The 27,999-nt window shown below is 37.0% G+C and overlaps 1 protein-coding gene across 1 annotated transcript in view; it reads right to left on the minus strand.

Moving 5' to 3' along the window:
- Positions 1-1,922: 1,922 nt before the first annotated feature.
- Positions 1,923-27,999, minus strand: part of CCER1 (coiled-coil glutamate rich protein 1) — a 60,605-nt gene continuing 34,528 nt past the window's right edge. Inside the window, exon 2 of the transcript XR_001884746.1 lies at positions 1,923-2,060. The gene's annotated coding sequence lies outside the window, so the exon portion shown is untranslated. The remainder of the gene's footprint in view (positions 2,061-27,999) is intronic.

Consider the following 27,999-nt stretch of genomic DNA (forward strand, 5'->3'; position numbering starts at 1 on the left):
ACAGTACTATATGCAAATTGGACTACTGTTAGTTATGTTTGATAAATTAAATGGAGATATGACTGACAACCAACTTTGCATCTTTTAAATTTTAAGACTAGTATTTATTTCCACCATCTGCCTGGAAATATAGTATTTTTTTTATTTGCTATTTTGGAGGGAGAAAATTTTAGAAGCTTCTACTTGGCCTTCCCCATTATGAGCTCTTATCCCAATTATAGGAACTTAATGTAAATGAAGGTTAGTCCAATTACCAAATATGTCTATATCAATTATACATAGGGAGAGTTGATAAATAACCACCATACACATGGACTCAATGAATCCATTGGATATGTTTATTGGCCTGAACTCTGTTTAGTACTTGACCGACCCTGTATGTCCATACTCAAACAGTAGGGCCATGATTGATATGTTTAGTAGTTCTTTGAAGTATGAATATTGCACTTTTCCCAATGCACATTTATTTGAGTAAATGAGTATAGTCACCTTTGGAAATAGTTGGAGAAATTATTACCATGTTTATCTGTCAAAGCAGTGCAAGATCTTCCCTCTTGGTAATCTTGCCTCTTCTTCAGATAGTAAGGTTTGGTCTGAACTCTGGCTCAGGTATAGAAAGTGGACAATTGCTGTAGGCCACTGTCACACCTGATCTCAGAGAACTGCCACTGAACTTCTGAGTAATGCTTGTGCCTTGTTCATCAGAGAATTCCTTATGATCATCTTAAATTTTAAGTCCCGTGGTCACTCATAATCATCTGGAAGGTCTTTTAGCTGGACATAGTATATGCTGAACATAGGATATATATATATATATTCTTGCATGCCCACTTCCCCAAGCATTTTAATCCCATCTCCCATCATCTGCTGTAGCAATTCTAGCATTCAGCTTCACTTAATGTAGTCCATCATTTTTTTGTCTAGGAGCCATTCTATTAATGAGTTTGCACCATCTTCTGGAGTTCTCTCCAAAGTAGTAAATCCTGTATCTTGGCCAAATATTCCCAAATCACAAACTGTCTTATCAAACTATGTTCCAGTCCCTTTGATTAAACACCTGGAAAATCTAGTCCTACATGTACTCTCTGGCTTTTGCTAGGTCCTTAACCTTCTTTAGGGTATAGCCTTTTTTATGCCTTATCAGCCCCAATAGGTCCTTGCTTGGTTATTCTGTGACTTAACACTAGTAATAGACTAAGTAGCTAAGAAAGGATGTGGAGCCATATGGTAGTTGCGGGGTACAGTGCAAATGTCTTCTGTGAAAGAGGCTCTGTATTGCCTCCAGGGGAAGGGAGAGACCTAGACTTTGATGAGGACAGGTGGACCATTTCTTGAGGCTCAGATACTTTAGGGGAAACTATGGATTCAAAATTCAGGCAGAGTGTCAACCCAAATGTCTCTATGCCATGTGTTAGAGCATGTCTTATGGCATCACTCCTCCCCAGCAAGGGCCCTGACCTTTATAGTAGGCCTTTTCTGTTAGGGCACTTAAACTATTTTCTAGCTCAGTTATTCTAAAGATTAAGTCTCTAATCCTCAGTTTCTGGTCCTCAGTATTGCATGCCCTCCTTCCACAGGAGATGAGAACTTCCCTGTATGCTACCAAAGAAGCCCTCCGATATTTATATCAGCTTTCAGTTGGTGAATAATTGTTTTCCACTTGTTATTTTCTAAAGTGTCAATTTAGCTTAGCAAGAACCACTCAATTCCATAGACCCTATAATTAACTGCTTTTTTTTTCATGTTCATCAAACCATTGACATAACGCACCAGCCAGTGCATTCTTTCCCACCACTATACACCATTTCGATACACACTAGTGGAAGTTTTAACAACTAGACTGCAATTTTGTACCAGAGTCTATCTGAACCCATCAAATTAAATATTAGGTTCCTATTGCTAGCCAGATGGTGAATAAGCATATTTTCGAAATCCCTATGAATCTCCTGCTTCTTTGGATCGTTCCTAGTACCAGTTGTTACTTGTTGAGTTCTTCAGGAAGTAGACTCTGAGATGGAGTGTCTCATGGAGATCAATAAGCAGTGTTTTGTTATCAACAACTGTACAAGAAAGAATAAGGAAAAAAGCTTAGTCATGGGGAAAATTAAAAGCATTGCACACCCAGTGACAGCTTCAGATAATACCACAGGGAGCTCTAAAGCTGTCTGCCCTTAGAGTTCCCTGAAGTTGAAGCAAAATGATCAGGGAGTTATACCTTTTATTGACTATTCACTGGATGGGGAACCCATGAAAGGGACATGATCTTGACCAAGGTGGTTTTCTACAGCTAAGTCTATTCCTCAGAGTACTGACAGCTGAACACTGTCTTTTCTCTTTCGTCAGAACAAGTCCTTCAATGAGTCACAGTGTTCAGAATAATGTGCAAGGTACTCAACTGGAGATACAAAGATAAATAAGAAATGTTGGGCCCTTTGGGAGGAAGACATATATCATTTTGCCAAGTCATAGTGATGAATAAAGAAAACACACATTAAAAGGAATGGCAAAACTGCAATTACATTTGCACCAGCTTAATACAGTGAAGATTTGTAGATAGTCCAGAGATATTTGCTTCTCTAAATTTAATTTATTTCAAATTACTGGTCTCATTTTAATTCATTTCTGACTTGAGATTTTACTTATCATGTGAGCTCTTCTTTATGTCAACACACGACACATTTTACCATGGCACACTCTATCAGTTAGTTATTCTACATCTCATACCACCAATGCTACAGTGTAAAACTGGAAGAAATAAAAGAAGCCAAATACATAACATGTGGCTATATCCTAGTGTTCAGTGAAAATAACTCTAGAAAGCAGATATAATGTAATCATGGGTCAATAAGCATAAAATTAACTGGCGAATTGCAATAGTATTTTAGTACAAGACTTCTATGTGAATGGAGAATTGAACTTTATGCACTTGACCTCTAGGACAAAGGATATGGAGGAGTCATGACCCATGCCTCGGTACCCTCTGTCTGTAATTTCTCTGTAGTGGACCTCAACGTCATTAGAAATGCACAAGTGAAAATAACGAGAATGCCTTAGAGATTGTTAATCCTGGGTTTACACCCTACTCCTGCAAGAATGGTCATAAATAAAAAATAAAATAAGAGATGTTGGCATGGATGCAGTGAAAAGGGAACACTTTTATACTGCTGGTGGGAATGTAAACTAGCATAAACAGTATGGTGGTTCCTTAAAGAACTAAAAGTAGATCTATCATTTGATCCAGCAATCCCACTACTGAGTATCCACCCAGAGGAAAAGAAGTCATTCTATGAAAAGACATTTGCACACACATGTTTTAGCAGCACAATTCGCAAATACAAAATATGGAACTAGCCTAAACGCCCATCAACCAACAAGCGGACAAAGAAAATATGGTGTGCATGTGTGTGAATATATATATACACACACACACATACTCACACATACACCATGGAATACTGTTCAGCCATAAAATGGAATGAAATAATGGCATTTGCAACAACCTGGATGGAGTTAGACACCATTTTTCTAAGTGAAGTAAATTAGGAATGGAAAAGCAAACATCGTATGTTTTCACCTACAAGTGGGAGCTAAGCTATAAGGATGCAAAGGCATAAGAATGATATAATGGACTCTAGGGACTTGGGGGGAAAGGTGGGAGGACAGTGAGGGATAAAGGATGACATATTGGGTGCAGTGTACACTGCTCAGTTAAAGGATGCACCAAAATCTCAGAAATCACACCGGAAGAATGTATCCATGTAACCAAACACACCTATTCCCCCAAAACTATTGAAATAATAACAATAATAATAACAAAAATCCTGGGTTTAGCTAATGTATTCAAAGTTAAGGATGTAGGGATGTGGTGTTAATCTTGAACCTGCAGGAACAAGTGGCTAATTTTTCTTCCTGTGGAAAGAAGTGAAGTAAAATGTCTATAGTTCTTGGCAAGCTAATGAAAGACCTGAGAAGCAAGCATTTGATTGCTGATGGACTCCTCAGAGCAAACTAATCTTAAAGAGAAGACCACTGTAGGAGCCAGGAGCAGAGAACTCAGAAATTCCCAGGTGGGGAATAACCAGTTCATGAGATCCTCCTAAGATAGGCCAATCTAATCCTTTAATTTCTGTAGTGTAAAGAAGTCATTCTAACTTCTGCAGAGAGGCCATTTGTCAAAGGCCATCAGCAGAGTATTGGGAAGGTGGTGCTATCACCAGCGATACAAGAAAGGTGTCTTCAAAATACTTTAATTCTAATTATTGAGGAAAAGCATTTGGCAGAATAAGAACAGTGATAAATCTTCAAACACTGTAAGGAAAAGAGGAAAGAGAAACCTGGTAGAGAATGTTCCAAGAAGGATTAAATCATTCTTTAAAATGTATTTTTTAAAATTTGAGGGTTTTTAAAAATCAAAACTGATTGAGAATGCATATGCTGCTACATAAAGATCTGTACGTATTAAAAGTGAAAAACTGTAAATAGCTTATAATGGGGATCACCTGTTCTGTCCTCCTTCAGGTCATGCCTGCTTTTCTCTGCACGTCAGCTTTCTCATTGTTTTTTGCTCTATCACAACTTCAGTTTTTCTATGGCTTATTTAGGCCTTTTCTCTATGTCATATCTTTTCACTTTAAACTCCCAACATTAAGTGGAAGACATTTAATGTCTTTCTTATTCCAAATGTAATCTTACAGAAGCAAGAATCTGCCAGGCCTGAGTCATCTTTTCAAGTCAGTTCACAGAGATCACTATTGCTTGATCAGCTCATAGTGAAGGAACCATTTGTTACATAATTACAGTTTGGGCAGCCAGGGCTGTCCCAGACTCACTTACTTTTAGAAGAGAGTGTGGTCAGAGATGGTGTTTCAGTCAATATCTATATAGCACACCGGCCAAAGTTTTATATAATGTTCTCAGAACTCTTTGATAGTATCCTCAGGCCATCCATACCTTTATTTGTTCATACACAGGACCTTGCAGGTAGAAAAACCCATTGACTATATCTTAGAAATAAGTTATTTCTCCAAATTGAGGAAGGTTTATACTGCGTCCGCTCCCTACTCCCTGACATCCTCCACGCCTTTCTGAAACCCTTTCTAGAATAAGCCTCTAATTAAAGCGCCCCCAAAGTCCCATGGCTATCCACATGGATACCAAGTAATTTTCTTTAGGAAGATTCAGGTCTCACTGCCCTCTAGTGGGAGTGGAAGATGCAGCAGTTTCACTGCTAATAATTGGGGTTGAAGTTTGGATAAATGGGATCCACTTTATTGCTCACAAATAACCATGTGAGAAAAAGGAAAGAAGAGGGCTTTCGAATAGAAGCATAAAAAGGCAATGTGTATACAAAATCCACAACACTCTGGGAAGAAAGGAAGAACAAAGAGGAAGAAAGGAGAAAAGCCCACATGCCAGGCAGGAGTCACAAGCTTAGAGAACAAACTCGAGTCAAGATGAAGTACAGAAGGTATCAGGCAATGAAGAGTTAGCTGGATGTCCAGGAGCTGTGTGGGAGCAAAGTCCTCATTAGGGGACTGCCTTATCATCACGTGAATAGGGATGTCAAACTCAACAGTCACTGATTTTCAGTGTTTTCAGACTTCAAACCACTTGCATTCAGGTATGAGTCAGATATAATGTCAAATCCATGCCACTTTTGATTTTCCCTTGGGATACTTCCCTGCAGTATTGCCTCAGGTCTACCAATACCTGGAACGTAATTAAATGCTTCTCAAAAGCTGGCTTCATGAGCTGTAAGATCAACAGGGACCTCTAGACCTTAAGCAGACAGTTAAAAGGAACTTCCATACCAGTATTTAAAGGATGAAATAAAAGTACTATGACATCTTACCTAAGACAATTGAAAATGGATACTTAGACTTAACAACAAACTTTTTTCTTGGAGTAACTCAATTAAGTGTTATTTGTAGCCTGATATGGTTTGGCTGTGTCCCCACCCAAATCTCACCATGAACTGGAATAAACCCCATGTGTCAAGGGTGGGGTCAAGTGGAGATAATTGAATCATGGGGGTGGATTCCCCATACTTTTCTTTTGGTAGTGAATAAATCTCATGAGATCTGATGGTTTTATACATGGGAGTTCCCCTGCACACGCTCTCTTGCCTGCCGCCACGTAAGCCATGACTTTGCTCCTCATTCACCTTCCACCATGATTGTGAGATCTCCCAGCCATGTGGAACTATGAGTCAATTAAACCTCTTTCCTGTATAAATTACCCAGTCACAGGTATGTCTTTATTAAAAGTGTGAGAACAGATTAATACACAGCCCAGACAGCTGGATGTAGGTAGACCTACATGGACCCGATGCAAATTTTAGGCTTATGCCTGTCATTTACACCAGAAATGTATAGAATGTTGAACGGCTTACAAGAGTAAATGCATGCTGAGGCATCACTTCAACTGTTATGACCAAGCTAACCCTACCTAAATCAATAAAACATACCTGCCTACCATGGGGCTTTGTGATATATTGATTCTAAGCAGAATAAATTGTGTCAATGGAAGAGTGTAAGCATATTATTATGGGTGATAATCCGGCTGGTTTGTAAAAACAGATGACAGATTACATTGTATCATCTACCAGGCGATTTCTAGCCTGGGAGTTAATCAAACATTTATGAATAATATGCTAGAAATATATTGTCAGAGAAAAATGATAAGTAGTATCTTCATAGAGCATTCCTAAGAGTTTCCCTGAGGATTCAACAAAAATGACTCTCAATAGTATGTTTCAATATTTTGGTGTTCATATTTCACATGAGTAGTAGGAGGAGGGACTGTGGGAGCTTCACTCAGTGAGAAATCAAACTGTAAAAAGAATCCCAATGAATTTACAGACAAGCCACTGAAGCAGACCACAGTATTCCCCAAAGGGATGAACACTTTATACCATGAACAAAACATGGGGGAAATATCATTGATGTCAAATGAGAATGTCATTGGCAAAGACAAAATAGCTAAGTCATGAAATACTTTTCCATCACTTTGTTGAAGACTTGGGGATACATTCTATGTTGAGGAAGAAAATCATATGGGATTTGTTATGTTAAATCACTTCCATAAATTTCTGTCTAGAAACTAATTTATTTCCTAGGCCATGTTAGGAGATCCTACAAAAGATAGTGAGAAAGTCCTCATGCCAGTGGTTTTTAACGTCAGTGAACATCAGCATCATGAGGAGGGCTTGTTAAAACACAGATGGCTGGACCCCCACCTCTCATGTTTCTGATTCAGTGAGCCTGAGTTTGAGCTCCAGAGTTTGCATTTCCAAATTCATGGGTAATGCTAATGGTGCTGATTTGGGAAAACACATTTTGCTAACTACTGCCTTATAGGTCATGCAAAATGTTGGACTTACAATTTTTTTAAACTTATGAGAATGAGGAAGTGGTGTTCATATATATTAAATTGGAAAATGAATAGAAAAGAAATGCTGATGTTGATACTTTTATTTTTTGAGATGGAATTTCTCTTTTTCACCCAGGCTGGAGTGAAGTGGCCCAATCTTGGCTCACTGCAATTTCCACCCCCTGCGTTAAGCGATTCTCCTGCCTCAGCCTCCTAAGTAGCTGGGATTATAGGTGTCTGCCACCACACCCAGCTAAATTTTGTATTTTTAGTAGAGATGGGGTTTACAGTCATCTTTAATCTTATAGAAAAGGGAAAGGATTCATATTGATTCTTTATTGTCTAGATTCTTTATATATATTATCTCATTTAATAGCCATACTATTTCTGAGCAAACATAATTTAGTAAACTATACAGTATATCAATAATATGTATAAAGCCAAACTGTTTTCTGGTCCTGTCTTTTTATCAATTCTCATCTAAAGCAACATTTGTTTTAGAGAAAAAATGTAACTCTTTACTAGATTTTTTTTTTCAAAACAGCAAAAGGTGAAAATACTTCATAAGGCCTACCAATAATCTTTCTTTTGCATCTCTCTCCCCTTCAATATCTTTAAGGGCATGAACATCCTACGAAGATTTTCCTTAAGGTTTGAAAGATTGGGGGCCATAAGAACTTCTGGAATCAGATCTAAAGCGTTTGTGTCAGCTAACTGAGAACCTAAGGGGTCTGGCTAAGCTTTCCTTTTGTTCTCAAATTTTGGGTTTGAATTACATTAATCAAGGAAAAAAAAAAAAAAAAAGCCTAGTGACTTGGGCTTAGTTTGTTTCTCAAAGATTCTACTTCAAAGATTGCTATATTTAAAATTTGGCAATATCCTAATATTTATCATAAAATAGTTTTAGTGGGATCAATCATGGCTAAAGAGTTGCCACATGACTGAAACCCAGCCAATCACAACATTGCTTTTTCCTTGACCACAGTAACCAAGCTGTACTGACTATATTCCCTCCCGAACCTCTTCACTGGGAGGTGAGAGGAAAGTCTGTCTTTCTGTGGGAATGATGGTGGTTATCTTGTTGAATTGAGGAGAGAGATAGTGTGTGAATCAAATGAAGAAGAGATATGGCAGCCTATGAGGTGGATAGAGATTGAAGATTCTAGTGAAAGGTGGAAGAAAGCAATGTTAAAAGCTAAAACATGGGCCACACTGCTCAGATTCAAATTCCAAATTTTCTGCAAAACTTGGGCAATTTACTTAACCTCCCTGAGCCTTAAGTTATTCATTTCTAACATAGGTGTCTCATAGGGTTGTTATGAAGATCAAATGCATTGATTTATATTAAGTGATTAGGACAGTGTCTGACACGCAATAAGTGCTATATACATGTTGGGTTTTTTATTTTTTTTATTTTTTTTACTTTTTATTTTTTATTTTTTTAAATATGGAACGCTTCACGAATTTGCGTGTCATCCTTGCGCAGGGGCCATGCTAGTCTTCTCTGTATCGTTCCAATTTTAGTATATGTGCTGCTGAAGCGAGCACTACATGTTGGGTATTTTTAAGACATTTTTTGGTCCCCTGTTCTACCTAGTGAAGTGATACATAAGTTAAAATAGTTTATATCTGCTGCCTTAATATCCACAATATGCATTCATATTTCTCAGCTGAAACTTCAATATAACAATTATGATGTGTATTAAATGTCAGGTATACTGAACAAAAGTATAATATTGATAGAATGGTATTACACTATATATACTTACACAACTATACTTAATTTCCTTGAAAGTATCAGGTAATGATCCCTATTTAGTAATACACCTATTATATATTAATGTTATGGTTTGGAAAATTATAAATAACTGAGAAAAAACGGTATTATTGAAGCATGTAATAATATTTAAACATTAATTAATTGTTTAAACAATAATTAATTTATTCTTTGTAAAATGGAGTTTAACCAAGCTACTATCTCTTACGTAATTTTCAGTTGTGAAAATTATCTACAATTATAACTCTGTAAAAGTTTTATTTTAGAATTATAAAATGTATTACAAGGTAGAATTTAGAGATTGTTAGCATAACTTTTTTATATTAAAAAGGGAGGACCAAATGTCATTCCGCCTTCTTCAAGGTCATTCTGATGATGGCAGGTACTTGACTTAAAAACTACCAGAGAAACTCAAGGAAAGTAAAAAGGGAAGCAGAGTCGAGTAAAAAAAAAAAAAAAAAAAAAATCATTTACTTTTGTAGAATGACAGAAAAAGAGGAAATTGAAGGCAGAAGAACAGAAACCCGTTTGAGATTGCTCTAAAGATCACTGTGAGACTAAGTTTCTAGAAGACAGGGTAAAGATGTTGCCTGTGGGTTTTTTGTATATTGCCTTTATTATATCGAGGTATTTTCCTTTTATGCCTACTTAGTTAAGGGTTTTTTTTTTATCATAAAGAGATGCTGGATTTTTATCAAATGTTTTCCTGCATCATTTGAGATGATCATTGCCTTTTGTTCTTCAAAAAAAAAAAAAAAAATCATTTACTTTTGTAGAATGACAGAAAAGAGGAAATTGAAGGCAGAAGAACAGAAACCCGTTTGAGATTGCTCTAAAGATCACTGTGAGACTAAGTTTCTAGAAGACAGGGTAAAGATGTTGCCTGTGGGTTTTTTGTATATTGCCTTTATTATATCGAGGTATTTTCCTTTTATGCCTACTTAGTTAAGGGTTTTTTTTTTATCATAAAGAGATGCTGGATTTTTATCAAATGTTTTCCTGCATCATTTGAGATGATCATTGCCTTTTGTTCTTCATTCTGTGTATGTGGTGAATCACATTTATTGATGTGAATATGTTGAACCATTGTTGTATCCCTAGGATAAATCTTACTTGCTCATGAAGTATTATCTTTTTGATGTGTCGTTGGATTTGGTTTGCTAGTATTTTGTTGAGGATTTTTGTGCTACAGCCAATATACTGAACAGGTAAAGGTTGAAACCATTTCCTCTACTAATTAGAATAAGACAAGGATACCTACATTCACCATTCCTATTCAACATAATACTGGAAGTCTTAGCCACAGCAGTCAACCAAGAAAAAAAATTAAAGACATACAAATTGGAAAATAGGAAGTCCAGTTATCTCTTTTTGTTGATTGTATGATCTTATATCTAGAAAACCCTAAAGACTCCACCAAAGAACTCTTAGCTGTGATAAATTAATAAATTAAACTTTAAAGAAACAAAATCAATGTATAAATATCAATATATTGGTGTTCCCAAACACCAATAATGATTAAGTTGAGAACTGAATCAAGAAGGCAATCCCATTTACAACAGCTGTGAAAAAAAAAAAAATACCTAGGGATACATCTAAGCAAGAATGGGAAAGACCACTACAGGGAAAACTGAACACTAATGAAATAATTGTGGATGACATAAACACTTGGAGAAATATCCCATGCTCATGAATTAGAAGAATTCATGTCAGTAAGATGGCCGGACACAATGGCTCATGCCTGTAATCCTAGCACTTTGGGAGGCTGAGGTAGGCAGATCACTTGAGATCAGGGGTTCATGACCAGCCTAGTCAATTTGTGAAACCCGTCTCTACTAAAAGTACAAAAATTAACCAGGCATGGTGGCGCATACACCTGTAATTCCAGCTACTTGGGAGGCTGAGGCAGGAGAATCACTTGAACCCAGGAGGCGGAGGTTGTAGTGAACCAAGATTGCACTGCTGCACTCCAGCCTGGGTGACAGAGACTCCATCTCAAAAAAAAAATGAAAGAGAAGAAAAATTATATATATATGTATGTGTGTGTGTATATATATATAAATTAAGATGACCATACTGCCCAAAGCAATCTACAAATTCAATACAATCGTTATCAAAATAGCAATTTAATTTATCGCAGAACTAGAAAAAGCATCGTAAAATTAATATGGAACCAAAAAAGAACCCAAATAGCCAAAGCAATTCTTAGCAAAAAGAACAAAGCTGGAGACATCACATTATCTGAATTCAAAGTATACCACAAAGTTCTAGTAATCAGAACAACATAGTACTGGTATAAAAATAGACAAAGATTAATGGAACAGAATAGAGAACCCAGAAATGAAACCACGTATGTGCTCACTGATCTTTGATGGAGTTGACAAAGACATGCACTGGAGATAAACCCTATTCAATAAACGGTCCTGGGAAAATTGGATTGACATATGCAGAGGAATAAAATTGGACCTTTCTCTCACACACCATGTACAAAAATTAACCCAAGATGGATTAAAAACTTAAATGTAAGACTAAAACCTGTATAAATACTAGAAGAAACTCTAGTTTCTATGAGACTCTCTTCTGCACATTGGTCTAGGCAAATAATTCACAACTAAGACCTCAAAAACACAAGCAACACAAATAGACAAAAGGGACTTAATTAAACTAAAAAGCTTCTGCACAGCAAACAGAGTAACAGAGTGAACAAACAACCTTCAGAAAGGGAGAAAATATTTGCAAACTATGCATTCAACAGAACACGAATATCCATAATTTATAAAGAAGTCTATTTAACAACAACAAAAGCAATTCCGTTAAAAGCAGGCAAAGAACATGAGCAGACATTCAAAAGAAAACATACAAAGGTCCAACAAGCATATCCAAAAAAATTATCTACTTTACTAATCATCAGATAAATGCAAATTAAAACCATAAGGAGATATCACATTATAGCAGTCAAAATGAACAACAACAACAACAACAACAAAACACATACTGGCGAGGATGCAGAGAAAAAGAACATTTACTTACTGTTGGTGAGAATGTAATTAGTACAGCCTCCATGGAAAACAGTATGGAAATTTCACAAAGAACTAAAAATAGAACTATCATTGAATCCAGCAATCTCACGCTTGATATCTCCCAAAGGAAAAAAAACAAATCAGCATGTGAAAAAGATATGTGTATGTTTATCATTGATTGTGGTACTATTCACAATAGCAAAGATATGTAATCAACAAATCTAAATGTCCATCGATGGATTAGATAAAGAAAATGTGGTCTATGTACACAACAGAATACTACTCAGCCACAAGAAAGATTGAAATCATGTCTTCTGAGCAACATGGATGGAACCGGAGGCTATTATCTTAAGTGGAACAACTGAGAAACAGATAAACACTGCATGTTTCACATATGACTGGGAGCTAAATAATGTGTACACCAGACAGAGAGTGGAATAGTAGTCACTGGAGACTTGGAAGGGTGTGGGAGTGGGAGGCGAGTGGATGATGAGAAATTTCTTAATGGGTACAACCACCGTTCAGTATATCCATGTAACAAAACTGCGTGTGTACCCCTAAAATGCAGATAAATTTTTTAAAAAGTTTAAAGATGTTTGGTTCACAATCTGGGTGAAATGGCTATCTATATTTTTCTTAATAGAATGTTGTGGGTTATACAAATGAAGGTTAGTTATGTACTAGATGTTAAGCCTCAGTTGCTAGAGATGAAACATCACCCTACAATTTTGATCTTATTTTACTATTAATTATTTTCCAAAAAGTCTCTTAATTTCCTAAGTGGTTTTGATATTCTAACCCAAGTGCATGGTGTACAATATTAAAAATCAAAAAAAAAAAAAAAAAATGAGAATTATATAAAATCACAGCAGTTCTCAGGAAAAAAGCTATTAATGAATCTAAATTGAGACCATCCTCACTCATCATAAGTCATTAACAATGATGATTTTATGATGGCATGTTCTGTAAAATTGTGGTGGTCTTCTTTGGAATCTGACACTTAAAATACCATATGTGGATAACTGAGATCATAATGAGTTTGTGCCAGTGTAAGACACAGCTCTTAAGCAGAGAAAATAAAAATACTTTTAAAAAATCTCCATGGATCCTTGAAGATCCAAGTTTGTGCTTGTATGTAAAAGATAACATTAAACTGTTATCTCTAGAGAATATGTCTCTTGAGAATCTGAAGAATTTTTGAAGAAGATACAAACATATGTTGGAGTAAAGACATGAGGAAAAGAGGATAAAAGAATCCATGCCCAGATGCCATTTGGCTTCATGCTCTTTATTGCTCCACTCTTATCATCTCTCCTACTAGCTCCCATCACAGGATTATTTCTATTTTTATAGTGGATCTAATTCGCCCCCTACCTCCTGGACTGGTTTAGCTCCAAGATTGTGTTCCCAAAAGACTTTATTTAGCATCAAGACTATTCTTGCTTCTGAGCCTTATATTTCTGTTCAGTCTGTGCTTAATAATACAGTCACTTTCTCTGCATATCAGTAATGAAGCTTTCTTTCCTTGGTCCCCACCCATGTTGTCAAGTCCCCATGCTATAGCTTTTGAGATTCTCATCAAGTCCCTGAAGGTGGATCTATTTTACCCTCCAAACCCATTTCACTGAACTGATGACCTAGAATACTTTCACTCTCTTGGAGCCTGAGCTGAAAGCTCTTAAGGCCTTCATGAACTGCACTAGAGTCATGACCCTTGTTTCCTACACTGTGATCACGAGTTAGAATCTTGTAGTGAGGCAAGCATTCTAGTCCCACACTACTTTAGTTTTATAAAGTACCATCAAAAGTCTCAGTGTTCACTGCATGTGCCAAATAATCCATCTCTATAAAACAGATCTAAATGTCAACTATAAAGATCCAAGGAGTCAGAAAAATGAGAACTTCCAATGGTGCTTTGGAAGACATGGAATGGAATGTATGGAAAATTCACTGGGGAATGAAGAAGACATGAATAAAAGAGAATCAGGCAGTGGCAATGACCAGTTGAAAATAGAAGGCACACATATCAGGTTATTTAGATAGTCATTATTTTTTATTTTCACTAAGGATTGGTGTGTGGGCTTGCATTGTGGACTCTAAGTTTGTGTCTCTCCAAAATTCATATGTTGAAACCCTGTATTAGTCTATTTTTATACTTCCATAAACAACTGCCTGAGACTGGGTGATTTATAAAGGAAAGAGGTAATTGATTTACAGTTCAGCGTGACTTGGGAGGCCTCAGGAAACTTACGATCATGGTGGAAGGTGAAACGAAGAAAGACACTTTTTTCAAAACGTGGCAGGAAGGAGAAGTGCTGAGTGAACGGAGAAGAGCTCCTTATAAAACCATTAGATCTCATGGTAACTCATGCACTATTATGAAAACATCATGGATTAAACAGCCCCCATGATTCAATTACCTCCAACTGGTCTCTCACTTGACATGTGGAGATTATAGGGGTTACAATTCAAGATGAAATTTAGGTTGGGACACAAAACTTAACCATATCATTCCACCCCTGACTCTTCCTAAATCTCATGTCCCTTTCACATTTCAAAACTAATCATGCTTTCCCAGCAGTTCCTCAAAGTATTAATTCATCCCAGCATTAATCCAAAAGTCCAGATCCATAATTTCATCTGAAAAACAGGCAAGCTTCTTCTGTCTATGAGCCCATAAAATCAAAAGCAAGTTAGTTACTTCCTAGATACAATGGGGGTATAGGCATTGGGCAAATATACCTGTTCCAAATGGGAGAAATTGGACAAAACAAACCAACTATAGGGCCCATGCAAGTACAAAATGTTAAAGCTCCCAAATGATCTCCTTGATTCCATGTCTCACATCCAGGACCTACTGATGCTAGAGAGGGGTTCCCATGGTCTTAGACAGCTCTGCTACTGCGGCTTTGCATGGTACAGCCCTGCTCTTGGCTTCTTTCGTGAGCTGGCATTGAGTTTCTGCAGCTTTTCCAGGTGCATGGTGCAAGCTGTCACTAAATCTACCATTCAGAGGTCTGGAGGAAGGTGGTCTTTTTCTCACTGCTCCACTGGTCTGTGCTCCAGTGGGGACTCTGTGTGGAGGCTCCACTCCAATTGCACATTTCCCTTCCACACTGCCCTAGCAGAAGTTCTCCATAAGGACTCTATCCCTGCAGCAAACTTCTGCCTGACATCAAGGTGTTTCCACACATCCTCTGAAATCTAGGAGGAGTTTCCCAAACTTCGATTCTTGACTTCTGGGTACCCATAGTCCCAACATCATATGCAGGCCACCAAGGGGATTACATCCTCTGAAACAACATCCTGTGCTGTACCTTGGCCTCTCAGGACCAGAGCTGGAGCAGCAACACGGCACCAAGTCCTCAGACCACATAAAGCAACAAAGTCCTGGGCCAGGTCCATGAAACAATTTTTTCCTCCTAGACCTCTGGGCCTGTGATGGGAGGGGCTGCCATAAAAACCTCTGACATGCCCTGAAGACATTTTCCCCATTTGGCTTAGTGAATAACATTTGACTGCTTTTACTTATGCAAATTTCTGCAGCCCCTTGAATTTCTCCTCAGAAAATGGATTTTGTTTTTCTACCACATTGTCAGCCTGCAAATTTCCTAAACTTTTATTCTCAGCTTCATTTTTAAACATGTTTCCATTCCAAACCATCTCTTTGTGACTGCATAAAACTGAATGCTTTTAAGAGCACACAAGTCACTTCTTGAATGCTTTGCTGCTTAGAAATTTATTCTGCCAGATACCCTACATCATTTCTCGCAAGTTCAAAGTTCTGCAGATTTCTGAGGCAGGGGAAAAATGCCACAAGTCTCTTTGGTAAAGCATAGCAAGAGTCACTTTAATCCAGTTCCCAATGAGTTCCTCATCTCCATCTGAGACCATCTCAGCCTGGACTTCATTGTCCATATCACTATCAGCATTGTGGTCAAACCCATTCAACAAGTCTCTAGGAAGTTCCAAACTTTCCCACATTTTCCTATCTTCTTCTGAGCCCTCCAAACTGTTCCACCTCTGCCTGTTACCCAGTTCCAAAGTTGCTTCCACATTTTGTGGGTATCTTTTTAGCAGCACTCCACTCTATGTGGTACCAATTTACTCTATTAGTTCACTTTTATACTGCTATTAAGAACTTCCTGAGACTGGGTAATTTCTAAAGGAAAGATATTTAATTGACTCACAGTTCAGCATGGCTGGGGAGGCCTCAGAAAATTAAAATCATGGCAGAAGGTAAAGCAGAAGCCAGGCACCTTCTTTACAAGGCAGCAGGAAGGAGAAGTGCTGAGCAAAGTGGGGAAGAGCCCCTTACAAAACTATGAAATCTCAGGAGAACCCACTTGCTATCATGATAACAGCATGGGGGAAACTGTCCCCATGATTCAATTACCTCCAACTAGTCTCTCCTTTGATAGGTGGGAATTGTGGGGATTATAATTCAAGATGAGATTTTGGTGGGGGACATAAAGCCTAACGGTATCAAACCCTAACTCCAAATGGCATGATATTATGTGGTGGCATCGTTGAGAGGTAATTTGCTTATGGGAGTGGAAACATCATGATGCAATAAGGGCCCTTATAAGAAGAGACAGGACATAATTTACTTTCTCTGTTGGTTCTCTTTCATGTGAGAATAAAGCAAGAAGACAGCTATCTCCAAACCAGAAAGAGGAACCTCAGCAGACAAAGAATCTTTTGACACCTTGATCTTGGGCCTCCTGGCCTCCAGAACTGAGTAATAAATGTTTGTTGTTTAAGCCACCTAGTCTATGATAATTTGTTATAGCTACCCTAAGATAGCTTGTTAGGACAGCTGAGGCAGTGGTTAGAAGGAAGGAATTCTGGTTTGAAATTGAAATAGATGGTTTAGAAAGGTTCAGGAAGGTAAGGATATTGACTGTGCAAGTCCTGAAGTAACTGAGTCAAAAGGCAGAAAAGTTAAGGGGTTACTGCTGCAGAGATCTCTAACTGCTTTCTATGATTCAATATGTTTTCATTATATATTTTTTCTAATTTAATTATAAAACAGCTGAATGAGAGTATTAAGTTGAAAGTAATCTGTGGTGAACAAAAAGATGCTGAGCTGGAGATCTCAGAGAAGACACAACACCTTGATTGGCTACTTCCAGCATCATGTGCCATGAGAATGAAGTCCTGCGGGGGTTAAGCAGGCTTATAAAAATTGGAGGCTAGAATATATAAAACTGATGCAATGAACAGGCTGAGGAGAAACATGTGAGGAGGTAGTGCCAATAGTGTTCTAAAAGAATGATCCAAAAGAAAACATAGGCTTTATCACATATAAACATATATCTATATATGACCTTTCTAATGTCCAGAAAAACAGTAATAGTAATTGAAGAGAAAGATGAGAATAGATTTGAGAGGTTTTTTTTTTCAACCTGCTATGAAACAGAGACTGTAGAAATAAGGTGAGGTGAATCATGAATCACTGCAGGTGTTACTTAAGTAGCAAAGTCATAATTGAGTTGCTTATTTTCATAATAGAAATGACAAAAGACTTGAGGTGGACACAAAATGTGAGACAAAAGCAATAGTTATTTTGGGGCTTACTGGAAATGCTTTTATACAGTGCCAAGGGGCGAGGGTGTTTGAATATTGGAAGAACAAAAGATGGCGTAGATTCTATTAATGTGTGAAGTTGAACTTTTTTCTAATGCAGAACTCGTGCTTATAAAAATTTCTTCAGTGTTCACCAATGTTTTAATTAATTGTTTCTGGGAAGTGTATTTCTCCAAATCATCAAATCTATTGAATTTTGCCAAGTTCTGTAACAACAACAACGACAACAATCTACTTCATCTTTTGTTCTTGCCTATCTTGGAAAAATTCCTAGAAAGTGCAACATACAAATTGTCTTCAGTAGTTTAGCTATTTTATACATTTTGCATTATAATCTGTCTATATCATAAAACTGTTGCTTTGTAGGAGAGCCTGGAAAGTCATTTTTACTCTGATTAAGATAGTATATGCTGGATCTCATATAAATATTTTAAAAGGACAAAAATTAAATGCAATTGAACAACTGGTAACTCTAACAATTTCTCTGGCATGTATTGTGTTTTCATTAATACAGAATTCTTTTCATCAATTTAGATAATTCAATTGGTAGGGAGTTAACCAACTTGCTCAGGGTTCATACCTATTGAGTAATAATAAAAAGTTCAATCCATGAAACTGAAATTACATATTAAGTTTTACCACAGAAGAATCAAACAATACTATTATTATTCTAAAAGATAGTATTGATATAGTTGTTTCAAATCAGAAATAACCTTATGGATAGTATTCATAATCTGACTGTGTGAGTAAGTAACAAAGAGAGTCTAATTAAATGACCATACTTTACAATCTTTTCCATAATAAATTGAGATTAAAGCAGATTTTTGTTTGCAGGAAATTTGTGCTGATGCTAACATTCTTCATGATTTTCTTCATGTCAGAAAAGGTTTATGTTGTCCAGAATGCAAAAACAGTGGTTGCATTTTGATAGGTTTCGTATATAGCAGAGCAAGATTCAATGAAATCCACTCTGATAGTATTAACATAGACATGACTTCAAATTTCAAATATCCTAATGTTACTGGGAAGTGCGGAAATCCTGGGTCCTTTGTCTTTCTTTGGAGAAAGAATTTGGCCAAGAGACAATTTAGCCATAAAAGAGAATTTACTGAAGGAAAATAGAGAGCAGAGTTTATTTAAAGATATAGTACACTTTGAAAGGTGAGGCACAGCTGGCTGCTGAAAGAGAGTGAGCCAGCAACCCTCCGGAGAGTTCTGCATTGGGGTTTTTATTATGTCAGAGTCTTTTTTAAAGTTCCTGCCTCTGTCTGGGCTTCTTTTGTCTAGTTTTTCCTTTTCTACCTTTCTCCACATAGTTCCCATCCCAGGTTTGTGGGACTCTCCCTTACTGTTGGTTAATGAGCATGCTTCGGCTTGTGTTGACTACAAATTTTAGGTAATGGTTGCCTTGCTCATTACTGCTACCCAAGAAAGGTTATATAGCTGATAAATCTATACTTATTGCACATGTGCATTTCTTAGGAAGTTCTCCTTTGCCCTTTCTCCTCCATATCAGTTTGTAGCGAGCTACATTTTGACGATTTAACTGCACAGTGAGCGGTTACTGGGCATCTTAACGGACGTTCCTTTTTGCATAGGTATTTTCTCTTTTCCTTGCTTACATTTGACTAATTGCCCACCCACTTCATTACTAGAGATACTATTAACATGCTGATTTTGGGTGGTCCCTGGGCGTGAGTGAGGCTTCCCAGACCTTCTTTAATCAGGGCTTCCTCTCCTGCCCACGTATATCTATCTGCCTACTCTAACATTAATATTTTTGCTAAAAACAAAGGGAAACAGTTATCTCATTCCTGTTATGCAATACCTTATACCTTCCAAAGAATCAGACTTGATAGGCTCCCATGAACACCAGTATTCAACTATATTATTAATCCACCATCTTCCCGGGCTGGCTACTTGGGCAACACAGGACTGAATATCTACTTAGAGGATGGAGATGAGCAAAGGGTCTCAGGCAGTAGCATTTGATCTGGAAGTTGTAGATTTCAGTAAGATTTTGTTAGGAGTGTTTGGTAAGAGGTAGGCTCTTGGACAGACACCAGAAGATTTCCACAGGTCTAAACATACTTTGGTAAACCTGGGAAATGCCAAGTGCTCTGAAGTGAGTTTGGAGTCTCAGTTGGTGAGAATGAAATTAGATGAGACTTTAAATATTTTAATAAGAAAGGATGGACCAACAGAGGTGTTTAAACAGAAGGGAAAAAGGTTACATCTAAAGTTATAAAAGATCAGACTGGTCTCTGAATGGAGCATCAGTGAGCTGGAAAACAGGAAAGTCAGTTAGAATCCTATACTACCAATCAAGGTAAAAATTAATAGACAACTGAATTTAGGCAAAAGTCAGGAAAATATTCTTTTGAATTTAATAGCCATTTCCACCACTCTCCAGGCCCATTTTCATCCTTCACATTCATATTTTTTTAGAGGGAGAGAGTACATACTTCATTATTATTCTTTCCTTTCCAACTTCTAAGTAAAAGAGTTCTTCTTTTAAATTCTGTGGCTCCTGACCCACAGTATCACACTGAGAATCCAATGAAAGAGCACATTTGAACATATATACTAACACACATAAACTATTTTATATATGCATATCTACATATATAACATAGTTCAGTTGCTTTCATTTTTTACGATTTAGTATTATTTTTAAGAAGGTGTCTTTAAAATAATCCCATTTCAACAGCTCTCATGATACATATTTACCAACTGTCCATTTAAATGTTTTCACTTTAATGTTTTTTAGGCCTTGAAATTTAATTTGTATAACATGAAACTCAGTCAGTTGCTTCTGAAGTTCCTATGACCATGAGTGGTGCATCCATTCTTCTAGTAACTCAGACTGGACGATCTAACTGACTATGTAGACAACCTCTGCAAAGCTTCACACCTGTCCTCTTTTTCATTTTTAAATCCACCATCATTATATAGGCCACAAAATCTCTCTTAGGAACTATATCCAGAACCATTTACCTGTTCGTTGGGCTTCCTCCTGCACACTGCCTAATAAGATGAAACTTCCTAAAGTTCTGCTCATAATTAGTCACCTGCTCAAGAACCTCCAGTTGCATTTAAAAGTGCAACCTGCTTTTCTAGTCACAATTCTTGCTTCTTGCCTTAGAAAAGTTTATAATAAAGCCAAACTGGATGGCTTCTTCACTAACTCTGATGCCTTGGGTTTTCCTGACTTTGGATATGCTCTTTCTAAGGTATGGTAGAATATCATCTCCATATAAAGATTTTTTTGTGATATTCTTCTTCCCACTACCAAATAGGGTTTCAGTCACCATTAAAAGTTCATTGTACTTTAATTCATTCTCCTTAAGTTTTCTACTTTAATTTACATCTTGGTAAGTATTTGTCTTAACATAAAAAACTTACTACATTGTAAACTTTTTGTGGGAAGAGACAGTTGTCCATAGTTAATACTAGCACAGAGACATGCTTGCAGAAACAGTTCAAAACACATCATATTTATATTTACTTAATTCTACTGGACATGCCCTCAAAACACATATTTGCACAGCCTAGCTGCAGTTGCTCTATTTTGGTTGAACATGCAAACATTCGCTCATGCACTTTTTTGTCTTTCATTATCAACATCACCACCATTATGTTCATCATCAACAAAGATTCATTGAATTAATACAAATGCAAGACTTTCCTATTTTAGTAGACTTGTATGTAGTTAGCAGAGATTCAATGCAAATAACAACTTGCACTCCAGAACTTCATTGATTGCGATGGCCAAAGTTAAGCATGGTTTGGCAATATTGACAATGCATTTAAATCATGAAATATCTTCAGGTACCCCCATATTGATGGAATTTAGAAGTTTAGGCACTGCAATGCTTTTGTTTGGAGATGCAGCTCAGTTCTTGTTAGTGTAGCCTTTGTAATTGTTGTTGTTTTGTTGTTGTTGTTGTTGTTGTTGTTGTTACCAGCTGGTATATTGCACAATATGCAGTTGATTCTCCTTATTCATGGTAGTTATATTCTATTACATTGCTGAAAACACTGAATCAGCAACTGCTGAACTATTGCTCCTAGGGGAAATGCAAAATTAGGTTTCTGCAAACTCTGGTCACAAGATTTTTGGCAACCGATCAATACATAACTTTGTTTTACATATGTTTCTGTTCAAAGGCAACTAAATTTAATGTATATTGTTGATTTATTAAAATTAAAGTCACACCCAACAGTGTCTTAAATCAGGCCCAAAGGAAGCTTGTCTAACATACACATTTTCTCCATAAAGCGCTTTTCTTCTTGTGCTTACAAATGCTAAACAGCACTTCTGTACTATACTTTAGGGCCATTTTAAGCAAATAAATAAATACATAAATAACCAATAAAAAGTACAAAAATGCAAAATGTATGGCACAAAAAAGGCCTTGAAAAGGATACTTGTTTATGGTCTGAGAGCTGGAATAAGAAGATGGAGCATTGCCTTGTCTAACGTCCAATGGGAATGTGCAAGTTGGGTAATCAGATTTTTCACCACTATGCACCATGTACACGAATTCCCACAAAAGTGCTGGCAGTATTGATTGGAGAATTACATATGTAGGTGAACTTATAAATACAGAATTTATGATAATGAGGATTTACTGTACTAAAGACAATTCAACCATGAGACACCAAAGATTACATATGTTATTAGGTTGGTGCAAAAGTAATTGTAGTCTTTGCTAGTACTGGTTTTTGTTTTCTTTTGCTTTGTTTTTGTGTGTATCCTCTGAGGCCTCTCTCCTTTGCTTGCATTTATTTATTTAGAGACAGAGTCTCACTCTATCACCCAGGCTGGGGTGCAGTGGCGTGATCTCAGTTCACTGCAACCTTGCCTCCCAGGTTCAAGCAATTCTCATGCCTCAGCCTCCCAGTAGCTGGGGCTACAGTCACTTGCCGCCACACCCAACTAATTTTTGTATCTTTTTTTAGTAGAGATGGGTTTTTTTCCATGTTGACCAGGATGGTATTGAACTCCTGACCTCAAGTAATCCACCTGCCTCCACCTCCCAAACTGCTGGGATTACAGGCATGAGCCACTGTGCCCAGCCCTGCCATTACTTTGAATGGCAAAAATTGCAATTACTTTTGCACCAACCTAATATTAGTTCTTTAGTGAGGTTGGAAATAATGTTTTTAACATTTTCACCATTTTTCAGCTTGTATTTTACACTAGTGGTAAGAAGTTGTTTACAGTTTCCAGATACATTTATTCTTACAAGCCTCTAAAGTTTTGATTGCATGGCTCCCTCTGCCTGGAATGTTGTAGTCCTATTTTCTTTCATCATTTAATTTTCATGCAATCTTTAAAGCTCAATTCAGCATAATCTCCTCCAGGAAGCCTACTTCCAAGCTGACCAAGGGAACTCTGAATTTTTGCATTGCTCTATTTTCTCACTTGGAATTTAACAGATATTCTGTCACCTCTATATTGAGAACTTCTTAATAAGGACTGTATTTACCATTTTGTAGCCTTAATATCTAGCACAATGCCTGGCTGATAATAGGTGACAAATATTGACTTGAATTGAACTGAGCTGAATGAGGAAAAGCATTGGAAAAAAACTGTTAATGTATAAAAGGATGAGAATTCAACTTAAATATGTAAAAAAAAAAAAACAAACAAACAAAAAAAAAACAACCTAGGACTGAATTAAATAAATTTAAATGAAATATTACAGTGAGGAACAAAGGACAAATTTGACTGATTTAAGAAAGGAAAGATTTTGTGTGCTCAAGTACTGAGAAAAAAATGATTTACACTCATCATGTAATACAAATCAGATGAGTCAGCTGCATAAAGCAATTTTTTATAAAGGAAACATTATGCTGGAATATATTAATAGCAGTATGACTAGCTTATCATGAGTGAGTAGTAATCTTTCTTCCATATTTGGCAATAATCAAGCCTTTCCTAAAGTATTTATGAAAGTTGTAGAGAAATTGGAGCACATTCAAAGAAGATCAACAAAAATGAAAATAAGACTATTAGAAAAGATGAAAAGGACTCCAGGATTCCAAGCAGGGCAGAGTACAGCAAGAAAGATCATGAATTAAAACTTGTCATCAAGCCCAGCCCAATACTGGGCACAAAGCTCAATAAGAAACTTTTTGATTAATTAAAGTACTTAAATTGAGGCTCAAAGGGCAAAGATCAGTAGTCCTACATTAGCATGGTGGCCAAAAACGCATGAAATATATTAAAATTCAAGAAATAGATTAAAAGTTATTTGAAGGAGAATCTCCTGATGGTACCAAGTAATTAAACACTGGAACAAAAACTTCAGTGGAAATCATGAAATATTTCTGCATCCATATCAATTAGAATCATTTAGATAATAAACTGCTTTGAATGGTGTAAGTTCAGCCTAGAAACAGAGAGTTGGGCTAGTTGCCCTTTTAACAACTCTTTCAGAATGATAATGCTGATTGGTATATCTAAAAATCTGTTACTATAGTTTTATTTAATCAATTTAACCTGTATGTACCATAACTATTTTCATATTTCTCATTTGCACTCTGATACGGTTTGGTTGTGCCCCCACTCAAATCTCATCTTGAATTGTAATTCCCACAATTCCCATGTGTCATGGAAGGAACCTGGTGGGAGGTAATTTAATCATGGGATCAAGTCTTTCCCGTGCTGTTCTTTGTGATAGTGAATAAGTCTCACGTGATCTGATGGTTTTAAAAATGGGAATTTCCCTGGACAAGCTCTCTTCTCTTGTCTGTTGCCATATGAGACGTGCCTTTTATCTTCTACCATGATTGTGAGGTCTCCTCAACCACGTGGAACTGTAAGTTCATTAAACCTCTTTGTTTTGTCAGTTGTCCAGTCTCAGATATGTCTTTATCAGCAGCATGAAAATGGACTAATACACTCTCTGATATAAATTTTCCTAAGCGTGATGAAAAAAAAAAAGTATCTTCATTTACTTTCTTCTCTTTATTCTCACCTTGTAAAATATTTGAACCAACCTACAGAAAAGAAAGAAATCTTGATTGGGAAAGTAGACTATATCTCTCGTATAAATAGAAAAAATAATTATTTTTATAGTATCTATTAAGAATGTAATTTCCAGGCCCTCTGATTCTGGCTTTGTATGCTTTATCTCCTTTAATCCTAAAATAATCTGAGAAAGGTACTATTGTAATCTCTTCTGTGGATAATTTTAAGTAAATTAGTCTAAGTCGCAGGAATTCAGAGAAAGAGTTAAGATTGCAATATAGAGTTTTTTTTTTTTTGACTCCAGAAGAAAATTCTTAACATTTTCTATTTTAGTTCATTCTTTTTTATTCTATTTTATTCTCTATTCATCCATTTACTCAAAAAGTATTTATTGAAGCATCAACTGCACGTCATGATTCTTACAGGTGCAAGGGTATAGATTGGGTTCCCCAGGAAACAAAGGCTGAGATGGTTTGCCTGCAGGAAGTTTATTGAGGAATTCTCTCAGGAACAACATTTGGAGGGAAGTGAAAGAAGCAGATGTTGGTAGAGGGAGAGCTGAATCAGCACAGTTGCGAAAAAGACTTCCACCTTTGAACTGAACTCATGAGCTAGAGCTCCATGCACCTTGAAAGGTGTCCTTAAATGTGGCAAGAAGTCTGAGCCTTTGTACTGTCATCAACCAGTCATGGAATGGTGGCTTCTCCCGGGGGAGCACTTACTTTGGTGAGGCATATCCTATTTGGCCAAGGACATTTACAGGAAAGAGATTCAACTGTGGGCCGACTCCCAAGTGGATACCACAATGCACCAAAACGGAAGAGTACCTACCCTCATGATGCTTATTTACTAGTGGGGAAATGGGAGAAAAGATCAATTAATAAGTGTGTTGTTTTGTATTTTTCCTATGGCAGATGGTGATATGTTGTAAGGAGAGAAAGAAAGGAAGAGGTAGTTCAAAGCGAAAGGGCTGAGTATGATAATGCTTAAGTAAAGCTTCATCGAGGTGACATTTGAGCAGATTTGAAAGAGATGAGGAGGAGATACACTAGTACATATGGGGGAAGATCATTGTTGATGGGGAAAACAGCTCCATGCACACACTCCTAGGGGGAGCATGCCTAGAATTGTTGAAGCACTGCAAGAAGGTCAGCTGACCAGTGTGGATAACAGCTCCCGTAAAGAACAGAATGATAAGAGATAAAAGTCAAACAAATAATAAGAGATAGAAGCCTAAATAATGCAGGGACTCTATGACACATTAAGGACTTTGCTGTTTATTCTGAATGAAGGAAGTCGTTTGAGAGGTTTGAGGAGGGGTTTGAATGATCTGACAAATTTTAGAGGGCTCCCTCTTATGTATTAAGAACAGACTCCAGGGAGACAGCAAAAATAAAGTATGAGTTGAACTATTGCAATAGTTCAGGCAAGAACTGGTGTTAGCTTGTGCCAAAGTGGTAATCGTGAAGATGGTGAGAAGTGGTTAGATTCTGGACACATTTAGAAGATGGAATCAACAGAATTTGCTAATCACAGCGCAACAATGTACTGTTTAGCCTTAAGCAAGCTAGCTAATTTCTTAGAGTCTTAGAATCTTTTCCTTAAAATAGGGATAATATGTCCATTTTACAGAGCAGATTGTGAGGCTTAAATGGAAAATAAATGTGATGTGCTTGGCATTATGCCTGAAACACAGCAGATGTCCAATAAACACGACTTTCTCTCCTATTTTGTTGCTCCCATATTTTTCACTGTGCTTTTTCTTTCATCATTACATGCGGTCTTAAAAAAAAAAGTACTCTAAGGTACCAGAGTACCTTAATAATACCTTCAAAAGAAAATACTCTAAGGTACAATATTCTAAAATACCAAATCAACCTTGATTTATAAATAAGGCAATCAATACCATTAATTTAAATGATTTATATAAAACTGCATCAAAAGCTAATGAAAACATCTCTGGACTTAACTCCCCATGCAGTGTACATTCAAGCGTAGAGTGAGATTTCTTACATGTTGATCTTTGAATCCTTTCAGATATCTCAGAAGAAACAAAATTCACCCTGGTAGATTTTAAAAGAGTGCTCTCCAAATTTTAAATTTTAAAGGTTTCTTTTAAAGAAACATATGCTATCCCAGCTGTCTACATCTAATAAAGCAACCACTGACATAAGGGGAGAAAAATGGAATATAACATTTCAGAGGTTTTTCAGATACACTGGGGACTTTTGAACAATATGAATGCCATTAAAACAAGTTAAAATATAAGTATAGGAATTATGAAAGAGTGAAAGTCTCTACAAGGCATGTAGTATCTAAGACTTTCAAAGGTAATACTGTCTATAATGCATACATTATTAATGAACTAGAAAATCACAGATTATTAAAAACAAAATCTCAGTATTTTCAGCTATTGACACATTTAAAATAATGTGTTTTTTAAAAAGATTTTTATATAAGGTTTTATTATAACCAGATTTATAATTTTGTTCATCTAACTTTTATTCACTATGTGAATAATTCTGCAGAGTACCAGTGCATGTCTCTGTGTGTTATACTTGCTCCTGGTTAGAACTAGAAGTATTGCAGCATTCTGTTGGTAATATTGTTCACCAAAAAAAATTTATTGAAGGTCACAATGGTCAAAATCTGTGGTAGCGCTCCTCACACCAGGCACCAACCGTGGTAGTGCTCTTATATAGGCCAAGACTAACCTTTGTCCTACCACAGATGCTTGACTGCCTCCTACTGGGGGGTCGGCAGAAGTTTATTACCCGCAAATGGTGTTTGCTTTAGGCCTCGGGACCTGGCCTTTAATCTTTACCCTCTAGTGGTGTTTACTCACAATCGTTTAATCTTTTTTTTTTTTTTTTTTTTTTTTTTTTTTGAGGCGGAGTCTTGCTCTGTCTCCCGGGCTGGAGTGCAGTGGCCGGATCTCAGCTCACTGCAAGCTCCGCCTCCTGGGTTTACGCCATTCTCCTGCCTCAGCCTCCCGAGTAGCTGGGACTACAGGCGCCCGCCACCTCGCCCGGCTAGTTTTTTTTTTTTTTTTTTTTGTATTTTTAGTAGAGACGGGGTTTCACCGTGTTAGCCAGGATGGTCTCGATCTCCTGACCTCGTGATCCGCCCGTCTCGGCCTCCCAAAGTGCTGGGATTACACTGATTGAGGCCAAGTCACAACTATTTACAGGACTCTGCTGGAGTCAGTAAGTGGCTCGGACACACTCAGCTGGACTGGCAAAGTGGAATACTTTAATCAT

Source organism: Rhinopithecus bieti, unplaced genomic scaffold, assembly GCF_001698545.2.
Source record: "Rhinopithecus bieti isolate Rb0 unplaced genomic scaffold, ASM169854v2 scaffold_2453, whole genome shotgun sequence".
Taxonomy (NCBI): domain Eukaryota; kingdom Metazoa; phylum Chordata; class Mammalia; order Primates; family Cercopithecidae; genus Rhinopithecus; species Rhinopithecus bieti.